The following is a 6,041-nucleotide window of genomic DNA, read 5'->3' as shown; positions in this document are numbered from 1 at the left end:
GTAAATATTTCAACTTACCAAATTCCGTCAGATGAGTAACATCCATTTGCCATAGGTCATTTGGTCACAACCCCCTGGGGTTTACCCCCACATGGGGAGGATGAAGAAAGGTAACACAAGATTTACAGGCTTTAACAATATCTCTTGCCAAATGCCTGGACAAATTATATCTTTTCCTAAGGGTATTAGCAGGTACATGATACAATCTATGAAAGTCTTTTGCCAATTCTACAGGATCAGCAGCAACCAGAGCCATAGCCCGAGTTGCCTGGTCCACCAAATCATTACACTTTGCCATCGGGCCCGGCAACATAGAGTGGGCACGAATATGTCCAATATAAAAAGGATGTTTTCTGTTTAAGATAAGGGATTGAATCTGTAACAAAACATTAGAAATTGTACTGGCCTGCTTAACTGAAGCAGCAACTTCAAGAGAAGCAACGGCATTCACAACATATAATGAATCAGAAAATAAGTTAAAAGGTTGATCAAATCTTTTAAAAACTTCAAGCACAATTAAACATTCAACAGCCTGCGGGACATTCGGCCGAAAATTAAAGACTACCGGCTGTTTGTGTCCTTGAACAAAAAAGGCACCTTGTCCAGATTTTGATCCATCCGTAAAGATGGTTAGAGCATCAACCAAGGGCTCCTTTGAAGTGACAACAGGAAAATACACTAAATTTTTGTTAACTATGGCACTCAGAGGATGCTTAGGATAATGATTATCAATTACATTTGGAAATGAGCAAACAAGAATTGCCCACATATCCATTGTGGCTGCTAAAACTTTAACTTGTTCACTGGTGTATGGAATAATTAATTTATCTGGAATTTTTGCAAAATGCATTAAACAATACTTCATACCCAAAATTGCCTGTTTTGCCACTAATTCAGGAAAATATTGAACAGTTTTTGCTCCCACAGAATTGCCGTGGAGCCACAATAAGGGGCCATTTTGCCAAAGAACCCCCGTGGGATAATTTTTTGTTTTTAATATACATAAATCAATAGGTAATTTTAAATCAACCCGTGAAAGTTGAGCCCTAGACAAAGCTGCCTCAACCTTTTGTAGGGAATTTAGTGCTAAAGGTGTCAGGGATCTAGAGGAGGTGACTTCAGGGTCGCCCTCCAAAATAGCAAATAAAGGTAACAACTCTGACCGAGGGAGATTAAGAAACCCCTTATCCAATTAATATCTCCTGCCAATTGCTGAAAATCATTAAGTGTTTTAAGATGACCAGTTCGAATGGAAAGTTTTTGTGGTTTAATCTCAGTAGGAGAAACAATGGTTCCCAGAAATTGAACAACACTAGTCTGCTGAACCTTCTCAGGGGCAATAATTAATCCTTTATTAGCTAAGGTCTCCGTTACCTGCCCAAACACCTTATGAAGAGTCTCTACCGAGGGAGCAGCCAACAAGATATCATCCATATAATGGACAATCCGTACTTTTGGAAATCTTTCCCTAACAGGGGTTAATGCAGCCCCCACGAACAATTGACAAATTGTTGGGCTATTAGCCATCCCTTGGGGGAGAACTTTCCACTGATAGCGAGCATCCGGAGTTTCATGATTAACCGAGGGCAAAGTAAAGGAAAAGCGCTCCCTATCCTTTTCATAAAGAGGTATGGAAAAAAAACAATCCTTAATGTCTAAAGCCAAAATAGGCCACTCTCTAGGTAAAGCAGAGAGCAGTGGAAGTCCCCTTTGGATGGGTCCCATAATTTGCATCTGGGCATTTACTGCTCTAAGGTCATGTAATAATCTCCATTTTCCGGAGGCCTTTTTGATCACAAAAATTGGGGTATTCCAAGATGACACTGAAGGCTCAACATGCCCCAGCTGCAGCTGTTCCTGGACAAGAGTTTGAGCCGCTTCCAATTTTTCTCGAGAGAGGGGCCACTGAGGAACCCACACCGCCTTTTGCGTTAACCAAGGTATGGGTACCACACCTTCAGTGGAAGCTTTGTTTTCAGAGGCCCCTAAGAAAAACCCAAACACTTCCTGTCCTGTTTAGGAAGTGGCTCTATTGGCTCCTTGCGTCCTTGGAGACGCCGACCAAGCCCCAAGGCTGGCACAAATCCTTGCTGTTTCATCATATTCTGACTGGCCTCAGAATAATCATTAGTTAAAGTTAGCTTCAGCTGTTGCTGCACATCTCTTCCCCAAAGATTGACAGGGACGTCTACCACAAATGGCTGCATTTTTCCAACCTGGCCTTCGTCTGTTCTCCAAGTCAATTCTTTTGCACTTAACTGTGGGGCCTCGGCATAGCCCAGCCCTTGTAAGGTCTGGGAGGATTTCTGAGTTGGCCATTGCTTTGGCCACTCCCCTCTTTGGATGATGCTTCGATCTGCCCCTGTATCCACCAATCCCTCAAATCTTCTCCCTTCCACTTGGAGAGTTAGCATGGGTCTTTGGTCTAAAGTTATGGACAGGCATGTAAGGTCGACTCCAGTGGAGCCTAGCCCTTTATCTCCTCTCTCTATCTCCTTAGCAGGGAAGTTGCCATGAAGAGAAGGCAAAAGCAGAAGCTGTGCAATTCTATCCCCGGGAGAAATGGACACCACTCCATGGGGGACATGACAGAGGACCTTGATAGTCCCCGTATAGTCAGGGTCAATCACTCCTGGGAAAATTATTAATCCTCTCATTGTGGAGGAGGAGCGTCCTAAAACTATTCCTACAGTGCCTTCATCTAGGGGTCCTGTCATGTCTGTCTCCACAATCTGGACTCCCATCTGCTGTGTTAATACCCGTCCGGAGGTGGCACAGAGGTCCAACCCTGCGGAGCCTGAGGTTGCTCTTCTTGGCTGGGGAGTTGTTGCGGGTTCTGTCTGGGAGCCAGAGTCTGAAATGCCCCATAAACTTTCGGGCCCTGGGGACGAGGGCCCTTCTCTCCGTTTTTTGGCTCCTGTTCCGAATTAGTGTTTGGAGTAATTTGGGGGATAAAATGTCCATTGATGTCTCTAACTGACCTGCATTCATTGACCCAATGCTTTCCCTTTTTACAACGAGGACACACTCCTGGAGTCCTTGGCGGCCTGGGTATATTTTGTACAGGACCACCATTTTGTGGGCATTGCTGTCTAAAATGTCCCAACTGACCACACCGGAAACACCCTTTTCCTTTACTATCTTTTGCGGCCCCGGCAGCCGACAAGACAGCAGCTGCCAGCCCCGCATTGGTCAGGGGGCCACCTACTTCTCTGCAGGCTTTTAACCAAGCTTCTAAGCTTTGGGTTCTTACTGGGGTAATTGCCCTCTGACATTCCTTGGTGCTTTGTTCAAAAATGATTTGTTGTACAAATGGCATGGCCGTTTCCAGATTTCCTAACACCCGCTCGGCTATCTCTAGCATACGGGCAACAAAATCAGAAAATGGCTCATTAGGGGCCTGCATGATTTTTGTTAGATTGCCAGCCACCTCTCCCTTGTTTGGGAGGGCTCGCCAGGACCTGTAAAAAACCTCGTTTACCTGGCGGTATACTTCAAAGGGATATCCTGTCTGGTCTACCGAGTAGATTCCCTGCCCCAGAAGCATGTCTACGGTCCAGTCCGGGTGAACATCATGGACATTTTGTCTGTATTGGGCTTGAGCCTTGTCTTGTACAATTGACCGAAAATCAAGGAACTGCCCGTGATTAAGGCAAGTACGGGCCACTTCAAACCAATCATAGGTGTCATAGCATTAATAGTTAGCCTTCGAAGCAAGGCAGTGGTATAATTGGCCGTCACTCCATAAGTCCTGACTGCCTCAACTAAATCTTTTAACTGGGAGTAGGAAATCGGCTCAAAATTTCTTTCATTAGTAATGGGATTTTCAAAAACTGGAAAGGCGGCTGCTAATCGCGACCAGGTTTTTTCTTTTATAAAGTGACTCTTCCCTGCCGGCGGGCACGGCGGGGGGGCTGACGGGTGAGGGGCAGCTCCGTTTCCTCTTCCTGGCTGCTGCGGTACTCCCACCCCTAGGGGGCGCCACCCTCCATATCTGTCTGCCTCGTGCTCCGCCGCAGCCTCTTCTAAGTCTTCACTATCAGCTGGATCGAGCTGTTCTCCCTCCTCCTCTAACATTTCTTCCTCTGAGTCACTCACAAGATTACTATATTCTTGGTCCCGCCCTTCCACATGTAGGGCTGAGAACCGGTTTGCTTTTAAAGAAGGGCACGGGGGTCTCCTCGAGAGCCCCTCCCTAAAACCCTTCTCCTTTTGTGAGGGCTGCAGCCCCTCTTGCTTTAATTCTTTAGGATCCCTATGTCTTTTTTCCCTTTTTCTTTTAGGCCTATTTTCCTCCCCCTTACTGTATGCTGACTCTGATAGACTATCCTGATGCTGCGTTAGTACTTTGCGTCCTTCCTGGATTAAATCAAACCCTCCCTCCTCGAGGCAAGTGCGCACCATCAAAAAGACAAGCCACAAAGGAAGAAGCAATGCAAGCAACCAATAAATATCTAAATCTACAGTGAACAGCATACCGGGGGATATTTACCGACGTCTCCTCTCCGCGTGTTGAGTTCTGGCTCCGATTCGGCCTCTCGCGCGGGTCCCGTCCCAGGTTCGTTCCCGGGTTTCAGCACCAGTTGTAGTGACCGTCTACTCGACCAGCGAGGAAAAACGACCACCACACCAGGAGTCTTCTCAGATCACGCTTTATTGGAGAGCCTTTTAGTTGTAGGAGAGCTTGGGCGCGAGAGAGCGTGCACCCGAAACACAGCCGCTTATATAGGAGAATCGGAACGCGGGTCTTTCTATTGTTGGTCGCCTGCCTTTCACCGTCACCAGGTGTCATGGGATTGGCTGGGGACTCTACCTGGCTCGCGCACGCGCACAGCCCAGTCCCGCCAAGCACCATCTGGGGTGGTTACCTCAAAGCTGCAAGGGAGTGGGCGGAGTCTCGCCTCGGCTCCCTACAATTGGTGTGAGCCCTGCTTTGAAGGCCTTGTAAAATTCCGCTGTAAAAACATCTGGTCTGGACTTTTCTTAGCTGGGAGGTCTCTTATTGCTGTTTCTATTGCAATGCTTGATATGGGCCTGTTAAGATGATTTAACTCATCTTGGTTTAATTTTGGCATGTCAATATTTTCTAGGAAAAGATCCATTTCTGTCAAGTTTTCAAACATATTTAGCATAAAGTTTTGAGAATTATTCCCTTATAATGTTCTGAATCTTGGTTGTTTCCATGGTGATATTTCCATTCTCAACTCTGAGTTTATTTATTTGGGTATGTTCTCTTCCTTTTCTAATAAGATTTGCTAAGGGTCTGTCAATTTTGTTAATTTTTTCGAAGAACCAACTCTTTGTTTTGTTGATTCTTTCTATAGTTTTTTTGGATTCTAATTCATTTAATTGTGATTTAATTTTAATTATTTCTTTCCATCTACTGGATTGGGGTTTATCATACTTCTCTTTTTCAAGGAGGTTCAGATGTCTCATTAAATTTTTGGTTTCAGATCTCTCCAATTTGTTGATGTAGGAGCTCAGAGCTGTAAACTTGCCTGTGAGTAGTGCTTTTGCTGTGTCCCAGAGGAGCTGGAAATTTGTGTGCTCATTATTGTTAAATGAACACTTGAGTTTCCTTTCTAATCTCTTCATGACCCACTCCTGATTCAGCAGTGTGTTGTTCAGCTTCCATGTTTTACCAGACTTTCTTTGGTGACTTTTGGTCTTGATTCTAATTTTATTCCTTTGTGGTCAGAGAGAATGCAAGGTATAACTTCAATGTTTCTTAATATGGACAAGTTTGCTTTATGGTTTCAAATGTGGTCTTTTTTAGAAAATGTTCCATGTCCTGCTGAGAAAAACTTGTATTTTGATGCTGCTGGTGAAATATTCGCTAGATGTCTGTTTAATCTAGTTGGTCTATGCAGCTGTTTATATCTGCAGTTTCTCTGTTGAGTTTTTGCGGAGTTGATCTATCTAGTGGGGAGATTGGTGTGTTAAAATCCCCAACAATTAATGTCTTTGGATCTATGTGGGATTTGAGGGAAAGTAGTGTTTCTTGAATAAATTTGGGTGCTCCGTTGTTTGGCGGTTAGATA

This window comes from Dipodomys merriami, unplaced genomic scaffold (assembly GCF_024711535.1).
Source record: "Dipodomys merriami isolate MVZ:Mamm:240054 unplaced genomic scaffold, mDipMer1.0.p SCAF_836, whole genome shotgun sequence".
Classification (NCBI taxonomy): domain Eukaryota; kingdom Metazoa; phylum Chordata; class Mammalia; order Rodentia; family Heteromyidae; genus Dipodomys; species Dipodomys merriami.
Note: the sequence above shows the minus strand (reverse complement) of the source record.